We start from the raw sequence: 11,671 nt of genomic DNA, 5'->3' as shown, positions 1-11,671 counted from the left end.
GCCAAGACCTGGGGCCTCATGTATCAATGTTGCGTACGCACAAAAAAGTGGCGTACGTCATTTTCCACGCCAACGTTCAGATGTATCAAAAGTGAAATGACCGTGGAAAAGTACGGTGGCCCACGCCAACTCCATAGCTGGCGTACGCACGTTTCTACAGCAATTGTTCCTTTGGCGACACTTAGAGGTGAAGCTGTGAAACTGTTAATAATGTGAAAACAATTAGACCTCAGAGTAATGTGCACATCAGAGACATGAACAACTAACCCATCCACATGTTGCAATTAGATAAGTGGATAGAAAAGCATGCGCAAAGTGGTGCAGAAAATAGCATCAGCTTTAGTCTTAAGATATTGCAGATGGTGCAGTGCGAAGTGCACACGAGTCCCGGAGGTTTTTTTTTGCACATGATGACTCTTTTGGTTTCCGAGGGCAATTCTCTTGGAACTGAGTGCAGTGCGCTGCGACCGGCCTGAGAGCGCGACACGGCGGGGAGCATTCATCCATTCAGGTGCTGACCACACTGTGAACAGGAAGCATTTTTATACTATAAATGTACAGATCATATGTGATGCGTAAATGTATCACATATTAACAAACATTGTGGCGAGGTGGCTGGTTCAGCGCACGATTCATTCATTCAGCACAGCTGGGGACAGATTACAGGCTGGGACTGTATGCGCGCAAAGTAAATGTACAGTATTTGTTTAATTGTCCTATGTAACCCCCAGATGCACACTGAGCATGTCCGCCCAGATATCACACTGTCAGTGACTTTCTTTTTGCTGGTTAAACTACACAGACTGTGTGAAGTACTTAATGTCAATAAACACATGCGTAAAGTTGGACATGTGTCTTTATCAGCCTCCCTGGCGCACTTCTGCATTTACTACGCGATCTGTGTATAAAAAAAGGCAAATAAAATTGTAAATCCATTTCACATAATTTAATTAGAGTACATTGTCTGCTTTCATTTGGGATGACAGCAGTCCTCCGCTTCACGTTCACCTTTATATAACACACACACTCTCCCACCCCCTTTGTGATGGTGCCGGAGGACGGCAAAAAAAAAAAAAAAAAAAAGATGTTTACACAGCTCAACTTTATCGAGGAGCACCTTCAACTCAAATTTGGTTAAATTGCTCTTCCTCACAGTTTTTCATGGTGTTATCTGACCGTAAAGAGAAGGGAATCTTTGGTGCTGGCCTTATTTACATTGATTTGCATATTTAAATGGGGGCGTGGACAGGGAGGAGATTACCACTTCGGCATGTGCGCTCAATTCCACGTTGATTGGGATGTACAAAGGAAAAGTGCTTGGATCCATGCGTACGCACACTTTGATACATCAGATTTTCTTTGTGCGTACGACAGTTTCTGGATTTTGGCGTACGCCATGTTTCAGTATGAAATCCACGCAAGTATTGATACATGAGGCCCCTGATCCCCTGGGAGAAAAACACGGTTCTCAACCCCACGGTCATAATGTTTTTTCATTTTGCTCTGCGCACCCTCCAATCTACTCTTAGCTACTTCCTGAGCCCTGTACAACCTGTAGCGAAAACCATACACATACTCCAGAAGATTCTGAGGAGGCTCCTCCTCCTTCCAATTGTCACGCAAGAGGGCCAAAGGGCCCCGAACAGTATGACCAAACACAAGGTCGTTGGGACTAAACCCTATGCTCTCTTGAACGACTTCCCTAGCGGCCAACAACAGCCATGGTAAACCCTCTTCCCAATCACTTGACATTTCAACACAATACGCACGCAACATTGATTTCAGAGTCTGGTGAAATCTCTCCAGAACGCCTTGACTTTGCGCGTGGTAGGCAGAGGCCTGATTATGCTTGATCCGCAACAATTTCAGGACCTGGGAAAACAGATGAGAAGAAAAATTAGACCCCTGGTCGGACTGAATGACTCTGGGAACACCAAAAACTGACATAAACTGCGACAACGCACGCACCACAGACCTGGCCGTGATCGTGCGCAGCGGGTAAGCCGCTGGATACCTTGTGCTCTGGCACATCACTGTGAGTAAATAACAAACTCCTGACCTCGAAGGTGGCAAGGGCCCCACACAATCAATGACAAGGTGCTCAAATGGCTGACTCAAAGCACGTACTGGGACCAAAGGAACAGGCTTGAGGGTCTGATTAGGCTTACTGGTGACCTGACACACATGACATGATTTTATATAGGCCGACACATCCCTCTTCAACCGGGGCCAGAAGAAATACCTCAGGATGCGGTCATATGTCTTCCTGACGCCCAAGTGACCACTCTCGTCATGGGAAATCTGCAACACCAAGCTGCGAAACTTAGAGGGAACAACAACTTGCAATACAGGATCCCCAACAAAGGTTTCCCACTGTGGCACCCATTTTCTCATCAACACCCCATTAGCAACAAAATAGCACTGTGCATGATTTTCCACCTCACCAACAGGGCAAACCAACTCCAGCAACGCCTTGAGGGAGGGATCCGTCTGCTGCTGCTCCACCAACTCACTGCAAGAGACAGACCAAGGGACATCAGGACATGTTACATCATTCTGTAGTGAACCGTCAGCCTCTGCTGCGGAACTCTCATCCTCTTGCGCGCGCGCCATGGCACGCGTCACAGCGCATGCAGTAAATACATCAGGGAACTCCCTCTCGTTCTTATCAGGGTCACTGCTCACGAGGGGCACCGGAACCACAATAGGAGGGGGCACATCAGCCCACACTCTACTACCGCATATATCATTACCCAAAATCACCTCGATTCCATCTAGAGGCAACGCCGGCCGCACACCAACCACCACTTCACCCTGAAACAGATCACAAGACAACATCATTTTGTGCTGAGGCACACGCAAAACTTTCAATCCCATCCCAAGCACAGGGATAAACGACCCAGTGTAGGTCGCATCTGAAAACGGTAAGACTGATGTCAAAATGAAAGAATCAAAAGCGGGAGTATCTCGCAATATCTTCACGCGCACACACTCGTCCCCACCTACCAGAGAAACAACACCTTCACTGATAAAAGGCTCAAAAGACTTAAGCCCCACACCGGCCACCTGAGGCCCCGCCTCACCATCTGCCGGTAACCCCTCCAAGACCGGCGCAACAAGCATTGCCGGCTTGGGGGAAAAACTCGACTCCGTATGTTTAGGCCTGGACTTTAACGCATAACAATCACGCCTCCAATGGCCCCGCTTGTGACAGAAACTACACACTTTATCAGACTCACGTGCACCACGATCGTTCCTCTGCTGCTCGGCTGGTCTTACATGCCGGCCAGACCACGAACTGCCGCCGGACGAAGTGTCCCTGAACCCGCCACCGCGAGCCACAGGAGCACCCCCCCCGTGCGTCAGCACATAGTCATCGGCCAAGGCAGCGGCCTCGGCTGCCGTCTTAACCTTGCGCTCACTGATGTAAGTCGCAATGCGCTCCGACACCGAGCTCTTAAACTGCTCCAAAATAGCCAGCTCTCGCAGATCATCAAACGATTCAACTTCCGCAGCAACACACCAGCGATCAAAATGAGTGGACAAGTCACGTACAAATTCCATGTGTGACTTCTCACCTCTCCTCCACGTCCTAAACCGCTGGCGGTACGCCTCAGGAACCAGCTCAAACGCCTTCAGAATAGCTGACTTTACCAGTGCGTAGCTCCCACACTCAATGCTACTCAAGGACGAATACGCCTCCTGGGCCACACTGCAACAACAACGTGCGCGTGGCCTCAGACCACCCCCGTGCATCCCCCAGACGCTCAAACATGAGAAAAAACGTCTCCGGATCACGTTCATTAAATTTAGGCACAAGTTTCAAATCACTCAAATCATTACCTGTACCAGTCCTTACCGGACTCCCCCCAAACACAGAGGATCCACCAGGTAACACATCAGCCGCGGCTGCTTTTCCCTCACGAACCAACTGCAGCTGCTGCCTCTGCAGCTCCAGCTTCGCAAACTCAGTCTCCTGCTTCATCTTCTCCACAGACAATTCCCTGTCTGCTTTCTCTGCCTCTAACTTCAGACGCAGCTCCAGCAACTCCTTCTGCTGCTCGAAAGACAACGCAGGACCAACACCAGGACCAGCCACAAGCGGAAACGAGTCCTCACACACAGAAGCACTGGCTCCCTTCCCTGCGTCCAAAATCCCCATTTTACACAACTCCACCTTTAAATTGGCCCGAACGCCCTCTTTTACGCGTCTGTCCCCAACATCGACCTTGTAAAAGTCAGCCAATTTAACCAACTGCTCCCTTGAGCACTCGTCCAGCAACTGCTCAGACGGCCTCGCTACAAACGCCTTCACCAACTCATCCATCGAGAGGGAAAAAAAACACACGGAGAAAAAATTAAGTGTCGGACTCACCTGTGCGCTTCACGGCCTTCAGCCTCAAGTCGGAGTTCCTCCGCTAGCTATCTGCCTAACCAGACTCTTACTACCTAACTCCCCCCTAGTCTTCATGGGGCGTAGCGGCGGGTATTTATGCACCTAGCGCCCGCTGGCACGCAAGCAGCACCCAGTAAACTGGCCACCGCCCCGTAACCACGAGCAGTGCTCCCGAGCAAATTAAGGGAAAAGGGAAAGGGAAGCTCTCAACCACCAACACTAACAACCCCCCACGACGAATCCCAAAGGGGAGACGCCTACCAGGAAAAACTCCGACAAAACAATGCACACACACCTTGTCCAACACTCACCTTTCTCCGCTTCCACCATGACCCATCTCGCACGCATGAATGAATGAATCAGCTGTCGAACAAACACACCTGCTCCCGACGCACACACCGCATGCGCGGCAACACAACCAACACCATATATGGACAAATACGTCACGCCTCACCTCGGGAATCCCCCTCAGGGAACAGGGAACCCCTATCTGACGTCACTCAAGAACTACTAACCATATCGCACCAACGCCACGCGCCGCCAATTACCCACACAGCAGTATCCAACTGCTGCGCTCACACAGACGTCCCTGGCGAAATACATACCCACCAGGCAACCAATCCACTAGACGCCCAGCAGGTTCAAAAGGACGGACGAGCTCCCAACTTGTTACGCCCGGCTCTGAGGCCGCAACAACACAAAGGGCAAGGCAGCGCGATGGATCAAAATACAATGTAATTTATTGAGTTGACAACAAAGGAAATGTGCGATGGGGTGTGGGAGTGAGCGTCAGTGGTGTGTGCAGGTGTTTGAGTGGTATGCAGTATGTGTGGTGCATGTTGTCAGGTGCAGAACATAACAAAAGAGGTGCAGCAGGTTGAAGGTCTCGGGATGAGTTAGAGAGTGAGGCAGCCCAAGGCAGGGGTTTATATCAGCCAGCCAATCAGGGAACCATGCACAGACGCTTCCAGCCGGTCCGCAATCAGCAGCCTGTAAACACACCCACACAGCAGACACACCCACGCAAACACACACAGACAGGACACAGCCATAGGCTGGGGCCGTAACACAAGAAAAAGAACTGTAAACATTAAAACAAAAGATGAGTGAAGTGTCACCTGCACAAAGGACTCAATGATTAAAGCAGAAGTAAGCGATCCGGTCGTTTTTCTGACTTCTTGTCAGCCGATGGAGTTAGCAGCCCCCGCCCTTGTCATGGATCTATTGGTCCTCGTCCCTACGTAGGATACAAGGAAATAAAATAAAAGTTTTCTCCTTGGCTTACAGCAGAGCAGAGTGACTGACAGACCCGTGTTTCGGACCAAACACTCTATGTGTTTGTCTATGTGTAAGTGATTGCCGTCGGAATATATAACTATTTAAGACTTATATTAACACAAATATTCCGCTTACTTCTGCTTGAATTGCATTTGCAATTATATATTGCAATATGATCAAATGTGATTTTGTTAAACGCAGGCTGCGATTATGCTCTAGTGTTATTTGTCATGCAAACAAGGGGGGATGGGGCTGTCGGTGAAAAGAGAGGGCGACAATGCCACACTGTTACGTGTTGTATGTTGGTGTCAGGCTCGGCTGAATGTAGCACTACGTTGGCTGTGGAACTATTCCAGTTAAAAAAAATAAGAGCTTCAGGTATGCTGCTGAGCGACAGGTGTGCCGCACCTTGTCAGGTATGCAGCAGGACCAGTGGTACAGTGTCCTTCCACATACATTTTAGCCCGGTCCCTATACCAGAGTTGTTGTTTTTTTTTTTAATGACTGGAGCACGAGCCGAGTTTTCCTCTATTACAACTGAACAGACTTCAAAATCCTTCTGCTGACTTACAAGGCTCTTTATGATAAAGCTCCATCCTATCTGAAAGAACTAATCATTCCTTACTGTCCGACCAGAGCACTCCGCAGGTCTGTTAGTGACTCCCAGTATCTCTAAAAACAGACTGGGAGGTAGAGCCTTCAGTTACCGGGCTCCTTTACTGTGGAACCAGCTCTCTCCATGGGTCAAAGAGGCAGACACTCTAACTACATTTAAGTCTAGACTTAAGACCTTCCTTTATGACGGGGCATTTAGTTAGGGCTGGTTCAGGTAGCTCTGAACCATTTTATAGCTACGCTGCTATAGGCTTAGACTGCTGGGGACACATCTGGTTACACAGAGCCCTCTACTTTCTCCTCCTCTCCTCTCCTCTCCTCTCTCCTCCTCTCTCCTCCTCTCCTCTCCTCTCCTCAGTATATTTTTGAACTATCATTTTCTGTTGTACTTTGTAGTTTGGCCTTGGTGTCTCGCACTCTCTCTGTGTTTCCGCAGATCCACCGGAGCTCCATCTCTCTGCACCAGCTGCCGCCTGCATTGCCCCCCCCCCCCCCCCCCCTTCCCCTGCTGTTAGACCGGCCTCCCCTCCCTTCCCATGGACCAGTCTGCCACCCAGTCCTCCCATTGAGTCCCCCCCCCCCCCCAGAGGCTGCCTTCATCAGCTCCTATCATATCCTTATTTCGCACATTCTGTGACATAAACTGTAAACTGTCTTGTATGTAACAACATCTCTGTCCCGTCTGTCCGTCCTGGGTGAGGGATCCCTCCTCTGTTGCTCACCCTGAGCTTTCTCCTGGTTTTCCCTGTTAAAAGGGTTTCCATGGAGTTTTTCCTCAGTGGATGTGAGGGTCTAAGGACAGAGGATGTTGTTACGATGCCATGTAAAGCCCTTTGAGACAAACTGTTTGTAAAAACGGGCTATACAGATAAAATTACCTTGCCTTGCCTGACATGTGGTCAAGACGTACATCTCATTGGTGCATTTAATTATTATAAACTTCAACCTGAAAGCTCTCTGTCCTCAGACTGTCTACTACCCAGGCCATCACACAGGGAGAGCATGTGTGGCTTGTGTCATGAGTGTGTTACAGAGTTCGATATGAATGTTCACATCAGTCTTATTTGTCAGTGCTTTGTTATGTTGTCATGATAGTTAATATGCTGAGAAACAGGCTTGTAGCCTAAAATAAATCCTACAGGAAAGACCAGTTTATTTTTAATAAATCAAATATTGTTCAGCTTCAGCTGCATATGTGACCAGTAGCAGCTAGAGGAACTTTTGTGTTTAGTGTGAAGTTACACAGTTATTGGTGTCCTTTTTCGTTACTTTTCCAATAAAGTTATATATTAATCTTTGTTTCTCCTTTTCCAATAATAATGTGACAGTGTTGGGTATAGTTACTTTGGAAAGTAGTTAATTAGGTTACAACGTTACCATCAATTAAAAGTAATCAGTTACGTTACAGCGTTACCTATGAATAAAAGTAACGCTTTTTTTCTTTTTACTTCTTTGAACCTTGAAAACTTAAGCATACTTTCTCCCACAGACTTCATTTGACGTTTAAACTGTAGACAAACTTTTAATTTATTCCTGTATTACTCATCTTATTGATATCTTCAACAGTTTCAGATATTTGGCAGTTTTAAAATCATTAAAAATCTTGACAAAATCCAACATTATAATGGGTGTGTATTGCGTCTAACGAGCAGAGCTTAGAGCGGTGACATCATCGTTAGAGTGGGAGAGAGGCAAAAAACATTCTGGAATGTTTCTGGCTAAACTATCACCACGGCCATAAATTAAACTCTAGACACAAGAATTTGCCCACAGTTTGTAGCCACACTTGTCTTCTTGCTAAAAATCTGGTCAAAAACGCAATGACACTTAGAGAATCATTTTAAATGTTTTTTTTTTAAATGCAGCCAGGGAACTCTCTGCTCCTATTCACACTAGTTCATTTTTGGTCACTGGTTCGAACCCCGCCTGAGCAGTCTTGTTTGTGTGTCAGCCTCTTTGAACTTTAACTAATACCACTTGGTCTGGCTTATTTTCAAATCTCGCATGAGCAAACTTGATAATGCATATATGCCCCCACCTATGGTTCAGCAATGGCTTTCAGCATTCACACGTATTTCCTTCAGGAAATACAAATTCTAGTTAACTGCTAGAGACTTCATTCAAATTCTAAGTTGTAGACAGACTTCTAATGTATTCAACCTGTGTACAACTTTTTCATAGCTTGTACCATTTTTGAGATAAATCTATTAAAAGCACATGAGGATTTCTGACAAATTTCACACTTTTCAATGAGTGTGTATGGCGTTGGGTCAGAGTGGGTGACATCATCATAGAGTGCAGGAGATCCAAAAGAGCGACTGGAGCTTTTCTTCTGAAACTGCCACCAAAGTTACAAATGACACTCTACACACAAGGATTTGTCACAGTAGCCACACTTGTCTTCTGTCTCACAGTGCCGTCAAAAATGCACAGAGACTCAGAGAATAATTTAAAATATTTTTTAAATGCAGCCTGGGTGCTCTCTCTCTGCCATTTACCCCAATGCAATTTTTTAAAACAGCAGAGTAGTAGGAGCTCAACTTTGTAATTCACTGGAATGGGCATTATACTTTGTTTGATTTCATCAAAAAATAGTCACAAGTCACAAAAAAGTCCTCTACTTACTTGTTGTGGCTCATTTCTACTCTTTTCTCTTTTTTGTAAGCATCATTGAAAAATCTCATATTCATCAAAGTCTCAACCTCTCTTCTCCACAACTCTGTCTGTAGTTCAGTGGGTAAGGTGGCTGCTTGCCAACCCCAAGGTCACTGGTTTGAATCCAAGCTGAGCAGTCTTGTTATGTTATGTTGAATTCTGTTCCCCTCCCCCACCTTCAATTGGTTACAGGTGTTTGTTAAGAGACTCATTAATTGCTAGTGCCACCGTTTGCAGCACATCATCACATTACAATCAATGACAACAAGCTTATGTGTGTGCTCTCTGTGGTGAAGTGGCAGAGTAAAGGTTTAGTGATCATGAGGTCATGGGTTCGTTTCCTGCCTCAGTCATGTCACATCATTGCTTGACTTTTCATTCCAACTCAGCTGTCATTGGACAGTCTTTGATTCCTCATAGTATAAAGCTCATTGCAACTCAGGTCCTCTGTGGCCATACGGTTAGTGTGTCAGGTTACCAATCCTGAAGTTGTGGGTTCAATTCCTGCCTTGGACATGTTTGTGTGTCATTCCGCATGTCTTTGTCAACTTATTCAGCATGGTTCAGCAATGGCTTTCAGCATTCACACGTCTGCTTGTTGTCTGCTTTGTCATGTTGCGTATATAACTGTGTTCTCCTGTCACTGTATTGTTTTTATGTTTTGGGACTCCGGATGGAAATTAGCATTGTTGCTATAATCCGGCACATTTACATGTTTTTATATGTACATTGATGTGCACTGTCCCATCCAAATAAACAAATAAAGTAAAGTACACGTATTTCCTTCAGTTCTAGTTACCAGTTCTTCTGTTCGGCCATTTTCTTCCGCCTTTTTATGGTCTTCTTCTAGTCCTTCATACTTTGTGCTATTTCAACAAAACGTGCAGCTTTTTCTGGACTTTATCGGATGTATTCAAATTTTTCATACTTTTTATACTTTTTCAAATATTTAACTTTTTCAGATTTTTTTTTCCCCCATAGAGAATGCATTGGAACAGTCTTCAAACTCTTCAAATCTTCTTACTTCTTTCAGCCACTAAAGCTTCACCATACTTTCTGCTAGAGACTTCATTCAAATTCTAAGCTGTAGACAAACGTTTTAAGTGTTCCTCTATGACTCAGCTTATTGATATCTTCAACAGTTTCTGATATTTGGCAGTTTTAAAATCATTACGTTTTTTGACAAAATCCAGCTTTATAATGGGTGTGTGTTGCGTCTAACGAGCAGAGCTAGAGTTGTGACATTGTCAGCCAGAGTGGAGAGAGGCAAAAAAACATTCTAGAGTTTTTCTGGCTAAACTGTCAGCACGGCCACAAATTAAACTCTAGACACATTATTTTCTCCAGTTTTGTAGCCACACTTGTCTTCTGGCTAAAATTATGGTCAAAAATCCAAAGAGACTTAGATAATAATTTAAAATATTTTTTAAATGCAGCCAGGGAGATTTCTGCTCTCATTCAGCCCAATGCATTTTTTTCGCAGCAGCAGAAGAAGGAGCTCAACTTCGTAACTTGCTGTTAAGTGCTTTTTAATTCGTTTTAATTCACCAAAAAATAGTCACAGGTCACAAAAAAGTCCTCTTCTTACTTGGTGTGGCTAATTTCTGCACTTTCCTTACATTTTTTTTTTTAAAGCAGAAGCCAGTGATCCTCTTATTAAAGGTTTTCTTTGCCCCTCACGTACTGTCTCTGTCTGTAGCCTAGTGGTTAGCGTGCTGGGCTGAAGACTTAAAGGTTGCTGTTTCAAATCTTGCCTCAACAACAATTATAATGAATTATTTTCCCAGTCGTCCTCTGTTGACTTCTGATAACTTGCTTCATGTTGAAACTGCTGCTCTCAGCCTGAAATTCACAGAAATTTTAATTGTAAGTCATTCAAGCTTGACTCTCAAGCTTTCTTGGTGTTGACACAGTGTGTTTCCAACAGGTGCAGCTTTGGGCTTGTTAACTTCAGAGTGAGACAGAGTGCAGTTCATCAACAGACAACAGTCTTTGCATCTCTGTGTACACTGTGGCCTAGAGGCAAAGTCAAAGTCTACTGACCATGAGGTTGAGGGTTTGATTCCTACCTTGGTCAACCATTTGTATGGTGATCACTGCTTGCACTATTTTCAAAAAAAGTCCTCTACTTACTTGTTGTGGCTCATTTCTACTCTTTTCTCTTTTTTTAAAGCATCATTGAAAAATCTCACATTCATCAAAGTCTCAACCTCTACTTCACCAGAAGTGTTGGAATAGCCCAGTGGACAAGGTTCCTGCCATCCAACCACAAGGTCACTGGTTCAAATCCCACCTGAGCAGTCTTGTTAGTGTGTCAGCCACTTTGAACTTTAACCAATACTACTTGGTCTGGTCACATGATCAAACTTGATAATGCATATGCGCCCCCACCTATTCTCTTTACCTCTTTCAATCTTGGTTTGTGTTAACATGTTTCTTGTTTATACCACTGCACTAAGATTGATTTGCACTGGAACTTTGAAAACCAAGAATGCAGCAGAGAAAAGCAAAGCTCTTGAATATGCACAGGCTTAAAGCTCTTGAATGATTTGTATCCATCATTTCTTGTCCTGCGCTGCCCACTATGGGACTTCACTGGCAGAATTCACCTCCCCTCCCCTCCCCGCCTTCAATTGGTTACAGGTGTTTGTTATCTCATTGATTATTTGTACCACATCATCACATTACAATGAATGACAACAGTCTTGGAAACAGTGTGCTCTCTGT

The sequence above is a fragment of the Trachurus japonicus genome, chromosome 4, assembly GCF_045865225.1.
Source record: "Trachurus japonicus isolate A0001 chromosome 4, Traja_1.0".
Lineage (NCBI taxonomy): Eukaryota > Metazoa > Chordata > Actinopteri > Carangiformes > Carangidae > Trachurus > Trachurus japonicus.
The sequence above is the reverse complement of the archived record's forward strand: the minus strand, read 5'-3'. Positions refer to the sequence as shown.